Here is a 15753-nt window from a genome sequence, read left to right as displayed (position 1 = left end):
CTGTGTTCTTAGGAAAGGTGACAGGGGACCTAAGCTGTGTTTTTAGGAAAGGTGACAGGGGACCTAAGCTGTGTTCTTAGGAAAGGTGACAGGGGCATCCTGCTGTCTGAGACAAGGCTCAAGTTTCAAGTCCCTCCAGCCTGGAAGGCAATCAGCTCTTGGCTTCTTGCCTGAGAAAGAGGGCTCTCCTAGTTGATTGTAATCATGGGGTGCAAGAAACCCCCACCACTGTGCCTGCCTCCCTCCCCTCTCCTTACTCCTGAGCCCTAAATCCACAGCCTGCTCCTCCTTACTCTGAAAATGTGTGTCCCACACTTTCACTTTATGTTCCAGGTTTTGTTTTTCCCTTTTCAACTTTTCTCCCTTTCCCAAAAAAGCTTCTAACTAAATTCACAGAAAGAGTTGAGAAAGTTGTTTGAACACTTTGGGCCCAATTGTGTATCTTTTTAAAAAAAAAAATCAAACCCACCTTATTTAATTCTACAGTTAGAGATTTCTCTTTGTGGTGATGGAACAGGCTTTCTCCATTCTTTCAATACTGAATTTTAAGTCATTGTACAGAGTGTTAAAAATAAGAACCATGGCGTAGTTTTGCAGGCGAGAAAGAACTGAATCTAATTCAATTCTGTGAGTGGAATGAAGGAGAGCTTGCCAAAACCAGGCAGGCACACAGCAAAGTATAGCTTTACATGGTTTTAAGGGAGGCCTTATATCACTGGGGTTTGAAAGGTCAGCAGGAGTTCATTTGCTGAATGGGGGGGGCATTTTAAGAAAAAAGAACACTGTGGACAGGAACATGCATAAAGACAGGAGGTACAGAATGTCCCTACTAGCTGGACATGATAGTTTATGTCTGTAAACCTAACAGTCAGGAAGCTGAAGCAGGAAGATCATTACAAAGCCAAGGCCAATCTGGTCGACACAGTGAGCTCCAGGCTAGCCACAACTGTGCAGTGAAGATCCTGTTTCAAAGCCAGGCAGTGGTGGCGCACGCCTTTAATCCCAGCACTCGGGAGGCAGAGGCAGGCAGATTTCTGAGTTCAAGGCCAGCCTGGTCTACAAAGTGAGTTCTAGGACAGCCAGAGCTATACAGAGAAACCCTGCCTCGAAAAATCGAAAAATAAAATAAAATAAAATAAAAAAATTTTAAAAAGATCCTCTTTCAATCCCAGTACTACAAAAAGAATGGTTTTGCCCAGCTGGGCATGGTGGTGCACACGCATTTAATCCCAGCGCTTAGGAGGCAGAGGCAGATGGAACTCTGCTTTCCCCCCAGAGAAACAGCACTCCCTTCTGCCCAGGGCATCCTAGGAAATGAATTCTGTTTTCTGAGTTAGGGTAAAACTCACGAACTGCACAGTCAGGTTGATTTTGATCGTGGGGTTGGAATGCAAATAGATAAATTACAAAAACTAATTATCACTAAAAACAACAATGAATATAATCCTTCCATCGTTTTGTTAGAGTGAGATTTTACTTAAATGAACACATTGCTTTAAAAAAAAAATCACATCCCAAATGTTAATCAAGAGGAATTTCCCACTGTCCAGTAGCAGTTTGGGAGGCCTGGGAACCAGCTGGCCCTCTGTACCCATCTCCCCATCCCTACCCCCCTCAAGGCTCCTAGCTGTCTTATCTGTTGCACATCTGCTGTGAACAGCTGGGGTATTTGACCATGCACAGCACGATGTGAGCAGAGCCAAAGTGGCGGCTCAGAATTTACTCTAGCCACAGTGACACATTCCCAATAGCCCACAAACACCATCATTGAGCTCCCTTGAGGAGAGGCCTCACCTCACTGGAGGCCTCACCTCACTGGCGGGATGACTGACTAGTCTGGGGCCACTTCCTGTCTCCAGGTAGACCCAGCTCTGGGACAGCAGGCTCTTTGTCCAGACATGCAAATCATCTAGAGTAACTGGAGTTGCAGACTGCATGTTTACCTGGCTGGCAGGTCGGGGGGGGGGGGAGCGGAGAGAACACAGTGGTGGGAACCTCGGCTGGGGACATAGGACTAGAGGCTTGGGGCAGTCGATGGCATAGATGGCATCTTAGTCAGTGGCTCCGGCAGGATCACAGAGTTTCGCTCCCTCCTCCCTGATCCTCACAGAAGCACCTCCTAGGGAGAATGAAGTTTACTGGAGCATCAGAGTGTGGGCATTAAGGCTTTAACATCTGAAGACCCTTTACTACAGACACTTGGCCCAGTGTGAGAGGCTGGGAGGGAAGCCATTGAAGCCCTCATCTAACAGGGAGGAAAAGGAAGGATTAATGCCAGAGCCTCTCTGCAAGGCACAAGCTCACAGGGGCTCCACCACCCACGACTGTCACAGCAGCTGCTGGTCCCTGGGCAGCAGCATAGTGAAGCCTGAAAATGCTCACAGATCCTAATTAGGGAGTTGGCCAGGTCTCTTGACTGCCAGCCAACAGCTGAGCTTGTGTCCCACTCAACAGAGATCAAAGCATTGGTTTAGCAGAGTCTCTCACTTCACAGACAAATGGAAGCTGGAGAGATTGGGCGGTGGACCAACACTCATCGCTAACACAGGGTCCAGCGAGCCAGAAGCCCCGACCTAAGCCCTGCTGCCTCACCCCGCTGCAGGTCTCACTCCTTGCAGAAGTGTTCTTGTGCTTACATTTTGTCTTCTACTTTAGCCCTCCTATTTGACGACTTGAAGGCGCCATGTTCCCTGATGGATGGGACCCATTGCCTTCTAAGACCTAAGATTGATTTCAAATTGTGATCTTGTCTGGGTGGGTCCAGGATTCCTGTGCCCTGTCTACATTGAAAGTCTGTCTTGATGTTCATACTAGTAACCACAGAGGAGGGTTACTACAAGCTGGAAGACAGTATGGCCTATGTAGAGTTTTCTAGGAAAGTCATCAAGAAACCAAGTGGCCCTTGGGGACAGATCCTTCCATTCCTACCTGGGTAAAAGGCCCCCTCCCCACCAAGCCATCCTAATGGGCTCCTCTGTAAGCTACTTAGCTATGATACGAAATGGAAGGATTTTAATTTATATCATCTTTTATTCCTATCATAAAACAATATGTTTTCATTGCAGAATATTTGGAAATTTCACACATAAGACAAGCACTCAAAATTAACCTTATTAAAAACTTAGATTTTTTTTCCAATGGCTCAAACCCATTTTTCTTTGTTTGTTTGTTTTAAATTGGGATCAGTCTAGGATAAGGATTGTTATCATACATTTTCTCACTTGATAACATATTATATTTCTTCCTATCGGGGTAGTCTCTAAAATGTATTTATTTTCTGCTAATCCTCCAACCTTGAACATACCAACTGCTTCTAATTTTTCATCATTATTTGAAATATATATATATATATATATATATATATATATATATATTCAAATTTACAATCACATCCAGGTACTTAGAATCAGATTCATAAAATGTGGGTGAGTATACACAAGCACATACATCTTTACCAACCTCTCCATGTTTATCCAAACTTCCTCCTACAACAGTAAGGTACCTGGCTCCAGTCATTCGCCATTCACATGTATGCAAACAACCTCCTCTGTGACTGAGCAGCCCACACTGCCACGGTGCCCTGCTTTAGAATACTTTTCTCATTTAACAGGGGCTCCATGTCCACTTTACCTCCCATACAGACAGAAGCCCTCCTGCCCTATCTGCTGAGGACATCCTCTGCCAGGGCCCCATTCCTCCATCCCACCCCCCTCCCCAACCCTACCCCCCTGGGCTGCCTTCCCTGCTCAGGCAGACACCACTCACCTTAAGAAGTAGCAGAAAGACAATGCTTAGCACAGCCCACCTACCTGTAGGAATTAAAACGACAGTAGGTAGTTTGTACATTCGCATCTGAGTGTAAAAGGTTTGGTTTTTGTTTTCTTCAAAATTAGTAGAGGTTCTATTATGCCCTTAAACTGTCACAAATCGATCTGAGAATCTGGGATTTTTTTTTTCTTATTTCTGGCATTGGGTAGCTCTCTGATATTATGCAAACCCTGTTGAACTGTTTCTTCTTCTGGGACAAAGACACTCCTGCATAAATTCTCTGAGTTCATTGGGTTTTGTTTGTTGTTTTTTAAGATTCTACTTTTTGGGGGCTGGAGAGATAGCTCAGAGATTAACAACATTGGTTGCTTTTCCAGATGTCCTGAGTTCAATTCCCACAACCACATGGTAGCTCATAACCATCTATAATGAGATCTGGTGCCCTCTTCTGGTGTGTAGGCATACATGTAGGCAGAACACTGTATACACAGTAAATAAATAAATCTTTAAAAAAAAAAAAAAAAACCAAATCTTTTTAAAAAAGATTCTACTTTTCGGCCCCTACAACAAAGGCTCAGAAAGATCAAAGAAGAGGGGCTGGGGAAATTGGGAGACCCGGAGGCTAAGGACATCTGTGCCAAGATACCATCTTCTATATAGGCCAGAGAGGCTACACTAGTGAAATTTCAAAAATATAGCTGCCTAATAAGACCTGAAAAATGACAATACCAGTTGCCATGCCAAGAAAGATGGGGGAAGGATTACAAGACTTTACCGAAGCTACCGATGATTAACGGCTGCTGAGAAAGAAGATGCTCTGCCTTCTTCAGGAATAAGTCCTTTGATCGTTATCCAATCCCAAGTGGCTAGCCTTAAACACACAAGTGTATGAGGATGCTAAAGGGGCTCGTAAGGTTGTATTTATAAATGTATATGTATATGTGAGTATATATGTAGCAATAATACTTAAAGAATAAGAGGCCCATGACTGTGAGAGGGAGTGGGGGAACAGGAGAGTAAGTGGAAGGACAAGAAAGGGGGTATGGTGTAAACACAGTACTCATACATGAAATTCTAAAAAAATAAAATAAAATAAGATTTTCATTTCTTATTTTTAATGATGTGTTTCTGTGTGTGTGCGCGCGTGTGCATGTGATGCTCAGCTGAGTGTAGTGCCCACACAGGCCAGAAGAAGCCATCAGACCCCCCCGGAGCTGGAGTTACAGGTGGCTGTGAGCTGCCCAGTGTGGGCTAGGAACTGAAAGGGGAGTCCTCTGCAAGAACATGCTGAGCCATCTCTCCAGCCTCAGACCCATCTTTACCTGTTGTGGTTGGCTAAGCCACAGCAACCAGATTTGAAGCAGGTTTTACAGTGTTGCTTCTAAGTATGACCTTGCCTGTCCAGGTTCAAGGCACTGAAGAAGCACCAGGACAAAAGACACAGCCTTCAGAATGCCGAGGTGTCACAAAGGCTCATGCTCCTTGCCTTGTGACAGACCGCAGGCGTGACACCCCAATCGCCTTCTATGTATTGCCAAAGACAGAGTAAATGACAACCAGCGTCTTATTATTTCCATGCCATTTGTCAAGTCAGAGCCTCTTCCTTTTCTTTCCCAAGGAGACTGGAATCTATTTGGATGTGGCTGAAATCCCTTGGCAAGATTCCCCTAGTGGCTCTGACTTCCGAGTGTCAAGGGCCTAGGATGTGATCAACCTTATTTCTGAGAACAGTCATTGTTTTCTCAGTAGATGTGGCAGAGACTGCAAAAGAGACTTCGTCATGCGCCATTACAGTGCAGAGGTCTCTGCTGTCTGTGCCCAATGCTGTCTGGCTAAGGAGCTTAGCTTCCAAGCCAGCTGATCATAGATGCAAGCCCTAAGCCAAGAAGCCTGGCCCCTCTAAACCTTGGCTCCTTCACACAATTGGCCTCTGGGAGGCTGAGATGGGAGAAAAAACTAGAAACTGAAAATCTAGAGTTTGTAGAGTTCTTTGCTCCTGCCTTGTGGAAATGTCAGGCTGAGAGGATGAATCAGCAAGCATGGTGGGTTCCCTAACTGTGGAAGGATGGGAGCGTGCAGAGCCAGGTGCCTGACAGCTCCTCCTGGGCCTTACTCATCTCTCCCCTGTATGTGTGAGGAGCACTTTGCACAGTGGAGCTGATAGCAGATTGGGAGAATGAGTGCAGACAGAAAGCACTTGCATGCAAGCCTGAGGACCAGAGTTCAAGTCCTACAACCCACTGAAGGTGGAAGGAGAAAACTGACTCCATCAGTTTCTCCTCTGACCTCCACTCATGTCCCCATGCATGTGTGCACACGTTCACGCATGCATACACACACACACACACACACACAATGATAATACATTTTAACTTCTTAAAACAACAAATGTCACATCTTTATGTACCTTCTCTAGAAACTCAGGAGCAGGTGCCCCCTCCCGCCTTCCTGCTCATTTAAACAGTCTTTCCTGAGCCCCAGACTACACATCTTCTGAGAGAGGGACAGGAGATGGGGTAGGGGTAGGGAAAGAAAGGATAGATACAGAAAAAAATAAAAGAAACAACAATAAACTAGGGATTGGAGGAGTATGTATCGGAAACCTGCTCCTGTTCCCAGGCAACAACAGAGAAGTTGACCCCAGAAGGAATTTGGTGTAGGTGTATAGATGTATCTCTCTCTCTCTCTCTCTCTCTCTCTCTCTCTCTCTCTCTGTGTGTGTGTGTGTGTGTGTGTGTGTGTGTGTGTGTGTACACTAACCTGCACAAATAGAAAGCCATTTGTAAGATGGCACTTCCGTTGCAAGGAAGGGCATGTGTGGGGCAGCACAGCTGTCCAGTGTTAAGCATATCATCCTCACACCATAGCCACCTGGGCAGAGAGGCAAGGACAGGTCCCCCTGCTGAGTTTGCAGGAGAAACAACTTAGTGCACTGCTTTCCAGGGTAGAGGGGCATTATGTCTCCCTTGGGGCATTTAGCATGCCTGGCCGCTTAGAGTTCAAGCTCAGTTGAGTGGGCTTCTATATCTGGTGTCTGAATGCCCTTCAAAATGTAGGACAGCCCCACCCCAGAACTCTTTAGTCTTCAACTGTCCACCGTGCTGAACCTCCCTACTCCAGAGGCCACCTTCTTAACTGTCAGACACAGCAGTGTGTCAACAGCTGGTATCCTCCTTGCCCAATCACCCCATCCACCCTGACTTGGAAATCCTGCTAAGATATGCCAAAGCCTGCTTAGTATATACTCTGTCACCACTAGACTGGATAGGGCTTCAGAAACTTTGGTGCTGAGGAAAGCAAAGAGAAACCTGCCCAGCTTGCCTCTAGCCATGCCCGGTGGCTCTGTCAAGCAGGAATCCAGTCCTGTTATAGCCCCGTTCCTCTCTTACTCCTGATGTGACCTTGAAAACATCTACATCCACCATCCAATCTGTGACTCAGTCCTCCGATTCTTCCATACCTTCCCAGTCATGAGTCAAGACAACGACAAAGCTATGGCAGAAGTTTCAACCCAAAAGTTGGAAAACAGTATCTGGGAACATTCCCCCCCACCCACCCCAGCAGAAAAGCAAATTTCCCCAAACGAAGGCAGTGGGAGACAGAAGTTTTTGTCAACACACACTGACAGCAAATATGACTCCACAAAAAGCAATCGGCATAGAAATCGCTGCCTGCGTGACAGCTCTCAGAACAGGAGAGATCTTACTGTACTTGTTAAGAACATCTGAACAACTCCACACGCTGGAGCGCGGACTCCCTGGTGTCCTTTGCTCAGGAAGGGTCAGAGGTGACAGCAAGGGAATGGCTCCTTTGAATCCTGTAGCATCCATACCCAGCCAGCCTGCCAGGTCCCCGGTTCCAGCATCCTCCAGGATGGCTGCAGACGAGTCTCTGAAGTCAGAACTGCTCTCCCACTGCTGAAATATTTGAGCTGTACTAGGCAGATGGTCCCACGCTTATCAGCAGAAGCGGAACTTCAAATGGCATCATCCGCTGACACACGAGTGAAAATCTGCACCCCAAGCCACAGTGGGAATGGGCTGGGGACAACACAAAGTAGCTTGTCACCCTCAAAGATAAGGGCCAGCCTGGGCTAAGGAGAATGGTGCTCCTGAGACACTGTGATGTCTTGGAGGGTAGAATACATAGGACCCATTCCTATTCCTAGCTGAGCTCAGACGTGATCACGTGACCTGCACTGGGCTCTTGAAGACTCAGTGTTCTTCACTGTAAAATGGATTTTTAATATTACCTCAGAAAAGTATGGGTATTAAAAGGGACATGTATGTCTAAATCTGCATAGAGGAAGGGACATGGATAAATAATTCAGTATGCATTCCCTCTTACAAGTCCTTGGAGTATATCATGAACAGTTTAGTGCAGAAAATTGGGCTGAGGTAATGGACAAAAAGGGAAGCCAAAGTAGAAAGGTCTGTGGTAGAGGAGGTTTATCTGCCCTGTGGCAATACACAGGCAAATTCCTTCCCAGGAATTGTGTTAGATACAGGTTCTCACACAGGAACTCGAAAACACAGCATTAAACATCTTTTCCCCTGACCTCAACCCACTTTTTTCCAAGAACCCAAAATAAAACCAAGCAAGAGAATTCTAGATCACCTGGATCTCAAGTAGCCACGCCCACAGTGAAGGACCACAGGTAGCCACGCCCACAGTGAAGAGCCACCCTTGCTCCACACCTCTTCTTTTCAGAGGGCTTCCTCCTCTTACCACAGCGAAGCAGCAATGACCCTGGAACCAATCAGATCAAAGAGGGGGAAAAAGGTGATTTCAACCCATTGGAAAGCAGATGTCCACTCAAACTCTTTCCAAAGCAGGTCTGAAGGGCAGGAGAGCCTTGCAGGAAGCCCCAGGCTCAGTTCTCCCGGGGGGGCCAGGGGTGAAGGGGTGGGGACCACAGAACAGAGGTTTACCCCAAAGACCTTCAGAGCACAGCTGGTCCCAGCAGCAGACGCAGACAGACAGAGGATAAGTCAACAGAACCAGTGAGCTCTGGCCAGATGTCAAAAACACTTCCCCGTTACCTGATTTCCATGTCCCAACAGAGTGGGAAGGCCTGCCTCCTGGAGAAGCGGGAGGTTCTCCAGGAAGCAGAAGTTTCAGGAGCAAAGTCAGAGAGAGAGAGACAGGAAACTCCACTAAAGACAAACTGCAAGGTAGAAAAGGAAGGACACACCGTAGGGAGGGATTCGTGAGAGGAGCCAGTAGGATCCAATGAGAGCCAAGAAAGGGGCTGGCCAAGAGGTTCCCCTGGCATGGCATGGGGGAGGGGCAAAAGGGAAGGAGGGAGGAAGGATGGAACAGAAGGATCGTCTCGGCTCCTCAATCCACGTTTGCAGCTTCTTAGAGCCGAAACAGTCCAGATTTGGTGAACAGTTGGCCCCAGGCAGGTAGTGGAACCCTGAGCAGACCGACCAACTAGAGAGAAGACTCCACCTTCCTTGTTTAAGCCAACAGAACAGAGGAGCGCACCAATTTGCTTTTCCCATCTCTTATCGCAACAGAGATGCCTGGCCACTCTGGCCGAGGACCAGTCGCCCAGTCTGGAAGTTGTTACTAGTCACCAGGTGAATGCAGAGCAGGGCTCCCGGGAAGCTAAGAGGTCAGCTGGTCTCCAGGGGAGAGGACTTCAGCAAGGGATCGCTCCTCCCACAGAGTGAGTGGGTGGGAGAAGGTGCCGATTGTTTTGTGACTAATTGGCACCACCAACAAAACAGGAACTGTCACAGATGGGGCTGGAGTTTCATTTGTGGTAGATAATGATTTATGCTTAGAGAAAATACAGCAACTTACTGTAAAAATAAAGCTGCCTGCCTTGAAGCCACAAATAGGACGGCTATTTCTGTGCTTGGTTTGTCGTCGCAAGGAATCATTTTCCTCAGAGGTGGGAAGTTTTGAGGGGGAAGGAGGTATTGAAAGAGCAGGAACAGGGCCAACCAACCCCGGGGAAGAGGACTGTGGCCCCCAACTTTCCTTCCATAGAAGTTCTAGACTGCACCCCCGAGAGATAAGTCATACCTTCCATACCGAGCTCCTTAAACATGCCTGTTCCTCCTGTCAAATGACAGAAAGATGAAAAAAGGCCTTGAGGGGCTCAGAGAAGCAAGGGAGGAGGAAAGATAATACAAAAGTAACTTAAGGAAGGATTTTGGCTCACAGTTCAAGGGTCCGATCTGTCGTGGTGGGGAAGTTAGGAGGACAGGAGCTTGGGGCAGCTGGTCACATTCCATCAACAGTCAGGAGGTGGCGAGCAATGAACGCTGCCGCTCAGCCGGCTTCCTTCTTCGCATTCAATCCGGGTCGGATCCCTGACCCGTGGTATGAATGGCGCTGCCCAGGGGCTTTAAACTCAGTCACCCTAAGAGATAATCCCTGACGGGTATGCCAAGAGGCTTGCCCTCTTAGGTGAGTCACGCTAACAATAAACATTGACTATCACACACGGTAACCCAGGACGCCAGGTGGTAGATTCATAGCGGTGGAGTCCTTATGTGGCAGAGCGGCAAAACCCAGAAGTGGACCCCTTCTCGCTGGGTTGGAATCCCCTCCTTCTAACTTAAGTCCCATTTCTTACGTTTCAAAGCCTCTTAGTACCTGGGTGGGGGTTGCGGCAGCGGGGGGTGGGGGGCGGACTTGACTCTCGCTGACCTAGGGAAGCACATGCACTTCAGTCGTGCCCTCATATGTGTCCTCACCTGGAACCAAACTCTGCCCAGTCCTAGATGTTGATTGTCGATCACAGGAAGATAGCCTCAAGCGCTTCCCCAAAGCTCAGTGTTCCCTTCTGACTTTGAAAATCCAGAGAGCTGGAAGAGCTGGTAACTAGAGAGACAGAAGGAAGACGGTCAGAGCCACAGAACATGCTGACAGACAGCCCAGTGTGCACTGTCCTGCTCCACCGTTTGGAACAGAATTATCTTCAGGGATGCTAGAAATCCGATCTTCCAAACCTGACTAGAGTAAAATTGGCTAAGCGGTTCCGTATCTCTCTGTTCTGACTAACAGGCTCTCAGAACAGAACCAGTCCCCCATCTTCCTGATTGACAGGCTCTCGGGGCAGGACTTTCCCACCCTCTGCCCTCTAATCCTGCAACAGAGTCTTCAGATCTCAGTGACCAGATAAAAGCCAGAGATAAAACCCTGAAAATGAAACTCTCCCAGGCCCATTTGATCCCGCCAGCCCAGGGCAATCTTCTTTCCTAACCCTGTACAGGGATTGGCTGGATCTGTCCCAAGCAAGGATTTTCATTTTTTCAGAGCACATTTCTTAGACATGGAGTTTGAAAGAGAACTGTCCCACCTCCCTCGTGCACACGCTTGGCCTTCCACCTAGACAGGCTCACACGGTAAGGTGCCTGGTGAGAACACCACTCTACAAGGTGGAAGACTTCTAGATGTGAGAAGAGGACTTTTAAAAACTGGTTTGAGAAAATAGATGTAGCAAGGATGTCACAGCTGCAGCCTGAACATGGCCCAGCCCCAAGAACTCCCTGACATCCTCTGACTGGAAGGAGGTTTTTGCCCACCCAGTAGGAGAGCCTTTCCTGAGCTATAAGGACACCAAGTGACACAGAATGGGTGGTAGTCCTAAGCAAAGACAGTATTTATGCTAAGGGCCTGGAGAATTCCCCAGTGTACACAACAGTGTACTTATTTATAATGATAAATAAATCTTTGGGCCAGAGCAAGCAGGGACTGAGCAAGCAGGTTTGAGCAGAATGAGTAGGGTTGACTGGAGCAAGCAGAGATCCTAAACTCAATTCCCAAACAACCACATGAAGGCTCACAACCATCTGTGTGTACACATACATAAAATTCAGTGTACTAGTGTACTCATATACATTAAATAAATAAATATGTAAAAAAAAAAAAAAGTATTTATTTGGGGATGGAGAGACAGTTTGGTGGTTAGGAACTGCTTTTCCCAAGGACCTGATTTGATTTCCAGCACCCACATAGCCGCTCACCAGTATCTGTTAACTCCAGTCTTAAGGGATCCAATGCCCTCTTCTGGCCTCCACAGGTACTGCATAAATTTGGTGCATAGAAATACATGCAGGCAAAACATTGAAATGTTTAAACTTTATTTTTATGTGCACGGGCATTTTGCCTGCAGGGATGTCTGTGCACCATACATGCGCCTGAAACCTGCAGAGGCTAGAAGGAGGTGTCAGAAGCTAGAGTTAGCGAATCTACGTCCTCGGGAAAGTATCGCGTGGTCTTAGCAGCTGAAACATATCTCCAGCCCCAATGAACAAATATTTTATAAAAGAAGTTAAACAAATGGCTAGTAAGCTCATGAACAGGTGCTCAAAACATTAATCACCAGAGCAATGTAAATTAAACCCTAAATGAGATACTGTCTCATACCTGCTGAAGTGTGGGAACAAAAGACTGCAAACAAAAGAATCCAGACCAAACGCTGGTGAAGAGGAGACAATTTGATATATAACAAATTGATATATTTTCATACAATATAAAACTATTCTGAAACAAAAAGCACAGACTCCCAGATACACACAGCAGCATGGATGGCCATGTAATATAGAACATTCTATCATACAGTGATAGAAACCTGATTATTACTCACTGGTCATGTCAAACTGGCTAGGGAAGACAATGTGTCCCACATCTAGGGTGGGACACAGCCTGCACGGGTATGTGTGCTTATCAAGCTAGGCCAAAGGGAACAACTAAGAGATATGATTCTCACTGGGTGTAGTAAGCTTTGCCTTCTATACAAGTGTTTCTTAGCTCAAAGAACTCTTATAGCTGAACCTGTCATTTTAAAGGTCACATGTTCCTCCTTCAACATCTAAGAAGCTGACTTACTACTGAACTGCAGGCACTAAGTCCACATCTGTGCTGGAACCCACGTGGCATGGCAAACCGAAATGCCTTCCTTGCAAACTCTAGGAGGAATAAATTTCATGTTTATTCCTTTAATAACTTCAAGTCACATGTTAAAGTGACAGGCAGTTTCCCCACTCACTTCCGTTTTCCTACACTCAAAACGTTTTTACTTAGCTCATATTAGCTGATAGAAATCTTTGGTGGGAAAGGATAGGTTAAGAAATTAATTATGCTCGGGGAAATGAAGCTGAATAAACAAGAATTTGGACCTAACATAGACTGAATAGCAAGACTTAACCAAACCAAACCAAACCAAGACCTTGACTGTAAGAGGAAGACTTCATTGTCAGCCTACAGCATCATAGCACCATGATACTTTATTTTTTATTTTTTTTTAAAAGATTTATTTATTTATTATATGTAAGTACACTGTAGCTGTCTTCAGACACTCCAGAAGAGGGCATCAGATCTTGTTACAGATGGTTGTGAGCCACCATGTGGTTGCTGGGACTTGAACTCCGGACCTTTGGAAGAGCAGTCGGGTGCTCTTACCCACTGAGCCATCTCACCAGCCCGATACTTTATTTTTATTTAATTTGATTTGATGTGTATGGATATTTGGCCTACATGTGACTGCATACCGTGTACATGCCTGGTGCCTTTGAAAGCCAGAAGAGGACATCAGGTCCCCTGGAATTGGAATTAGAAATGGTTGTGAACTTTCATGTTTAAGCTAGGAATCAAGCCTGATTCTCTGAAAAAGCAGCCAGCCAGGGCTCTAAGCCAGCCAGGGCTCTCCAGCCACATTCTGATACTTTAACCACAGGAAGCTCCTACACTTTCCAAAGTTAGTTTGCAGTTCCCTTATATTTCCACTAGGGGGTATCTAGGCCAGCAAGGATTAACATGCTTAATCTATGACAATCTCCAGCCAACTGATTAAAAAAAAAACACACACACACACACATTCAGACTACTAATAAAAACATGTAAAATAAACACCAAAATACATTTGCCATTTTCCTGTACTGTGTTGGCAAACATTAAAATAAAATTATCAATGCTGGAAAGCAAGCAAATATGTTGCTTCTACAGATACCAAATAATAAAACTTCCTTGTAAGCAAGAATGCCCTTCTCTGGGTCCTAATAAGGTGACCATCCACAGACACAGTGTTGAGCCGTATGCAGGTTAGTTTTTGTCAACCTGACACAAGCTAAAGTCACCCAGAAAGTGAGAACCTCATAAGAAAATCCCTCCACTGGAGCTGCAGAGATGGCTCAGCAATCAAGAGCACTGGCTGCTCTTCCAGAGGACCTAAGTTCTATTCCTAGCACCCATGTGGGCAGCTCTCGACTGTCTGTAATTCCTGCCCTGAGTGGGGCTTGACACCCTCACACAACATATATGCAGGCAAAACTCCAATAAACATAAAAGATTTTTTTTAAAAAGGCAAGTCTGTGGGGCATTGTTTTGATTAATGATTGGTACAGAGAGCACAGCCCATGATAGGCAATGCCACCCCTGGACAGGTGGTGCCAGGTAATATAAGAAAGCAAGCTGAGCATGTTCCAGGGAGCAAGCCAGTAAGCTGCATGCCTCTCTGGTCTGCTTCACAGCCTGCCTCCGGGTTCCTGCCTTGAGGTCCTGTCCAGGCTTCTCCCCATGATGAACTCCGATGGGGATACATAAGCTGAAATAAATCTTCCGCTCTGCTGCTTTTGGTCAGTATTTTTATCACAGCGGGAGAAAGGAAACTTGGACAGGTGGGCTCTGAAACGGTAATAAACATTTCTGTCCTTGCCCTCTGCAGATGCCTGAGTGGACGCATGCGCTTTGCCCTCCTTGCCGCTTGCCTAGATTTTGATCATGTGCTTGTCCAAACATCAAGCAAAAAACATCCAGTTGTGAGAAAGAATATTTTTAGAGTATTGTCTGGGGACACAGAGTCTGTCCACGCCAGTGGCTATTCTAAATATTTCCCTGGATTCAGCCCTGCATACTTGGCCAGCATTGTTTCATAGAAATATAACTTCTAAATTTTTCCCTTGCAGATATTCATCAGCTGTACAAAGAGAAAAGGCATCAACTGCTGGAAGCTGTGCTCCTTGGGTCATGGGCACTACTTCCCACAACATCCACTGGCTTTGCATGGAGACTCTGGACCTTCAGAGCGGTGCCCGGTTTTGCCACATGGATACAGTGCTTGTGATTAAAACTAAGTAGTAGGCCTGGATCTGTCGCTTTCCCCCTTGCTGTGAGGAAATCCCTGAGAAAGATAACTTAAGGAAGGAGGGGTTTGCACTAGCAGCTGGAGTGAGAGGCGGCCGGCCACAGGACGTGGCGCCTGCAATCAGGAAGCAGAGAGAGAGGTCTAAAACCCCCAGCCCACAGAGTGCACCTTCTGCCTTAGGATGAGTCTTCCTGCCTCAGTTTACCGAGTTTAGAAACTCCCTTACAGATATGCCCAGAGATATGTCTCCATGGTGATTCTAGACCCCGACAAGTTGACAGTATTAACCACCACAGGGGTTAACTGCTAGAGACCCTGAGAGCACACACTTGATCTGCTTTGTAAATACACCATTAGGTTGCCTGAAATAATGTAGTCAGAGGTCAACCCTGGATACCATTAAAGTTGTTCTCCTTTTTCTTTTCTGCCCATGACTGTTTTGTGGGAAATGGTGGGGTTTTTTTTTTTCACTTGTAATATCTTCAATGGTGCTGAAAAAAAAAGAATCACCTCCAAATGAGAGCAGCTTGCTTAGTGTTCTTACACACACACACACACAAAAATGAACTTCAATAGTACTGCCTGAATCCTTCCAGGAGGGTTCTCCAAACTCTGTGATAGCATGTGTTAAATTCCACATGTCTACTTGTTGTGTGTCTGGTTTTCATATAAAAATTAATACCATGAAGCAGCAATTTTGCCTCATTAATTTTGAATTGGTAAAATCCCCTGTGATGGTTTGTATATGCTCAGCCCAGGGAGTGGCACTATTAGAAGGTGTGACCCTGTTGGAGTGAGTGTGGCCCTGTTGGAGTGGGTGTGTCACTGTGGGATTTAAGACCCTCATCCTAGCTGCCTGGAAGCCAGTCTTCTCCTAGCAG

General features: G+C 46.3%; 1 protein-coding gene across 3 annotated transcripts in view; it reads right to left on the bottom strand.

The window, feature by feature from the left end:
• Nucleotides 1-15753, bottom strand: part of Mas1 (MAS1 proto-oncogene, G protein-coupled receptor) — a 26870-nt gene that overhangs the window by 3448 nt on the left and 7669 nt on the right. Inside the window, exons 4-8 of one of the 3 annotated variants that reach the window (XM_021221324.2) lie at nucleotides 10482-10608; nucleotides 9944-10144; nucleotides 9805-9840; nucleotides 3766-3809; nucleotides 1944-2119 (exon numbers count right to left, since the gene is read on the bottom strand). The gene's annotated coding sequence lies outside the window, so the exon portion shown is untranslated. Of the gene's footprint in view, nucleotides 1-1943; nucleotides 2120-3765; nucleotides 3810-7479; nucleotides 7692-9804; nucleotides 9841-9943; nucleotides 10145-10481; nucleotides 10609-15753 lie in introns of those variants that run through there. The other 2 variants (XM_029532794.1, XM_029532795.1) reach the window with 2 other exon arrangements.

Source organism: Mus pahari, chromosome 21 (genome assembly GCF_900095145.1).
Source record: "Mus pahari chromosome 21, PAHARI_EIJ_v1.1, whole genome shotgun sequence".
In the NCBI taxonomy this organism is placed as follows: domain Eukaryota; kingdom Metazoa; phylum Chordata; class Mammalia; order Rodentia; family Muridae; genus Mus; species Mus pahari.
The sequence above is the reverse complement of the archived record's forward strand: the minus strand, read 5'-3'. Positions and strand labels throughout refer to the sequence as shown.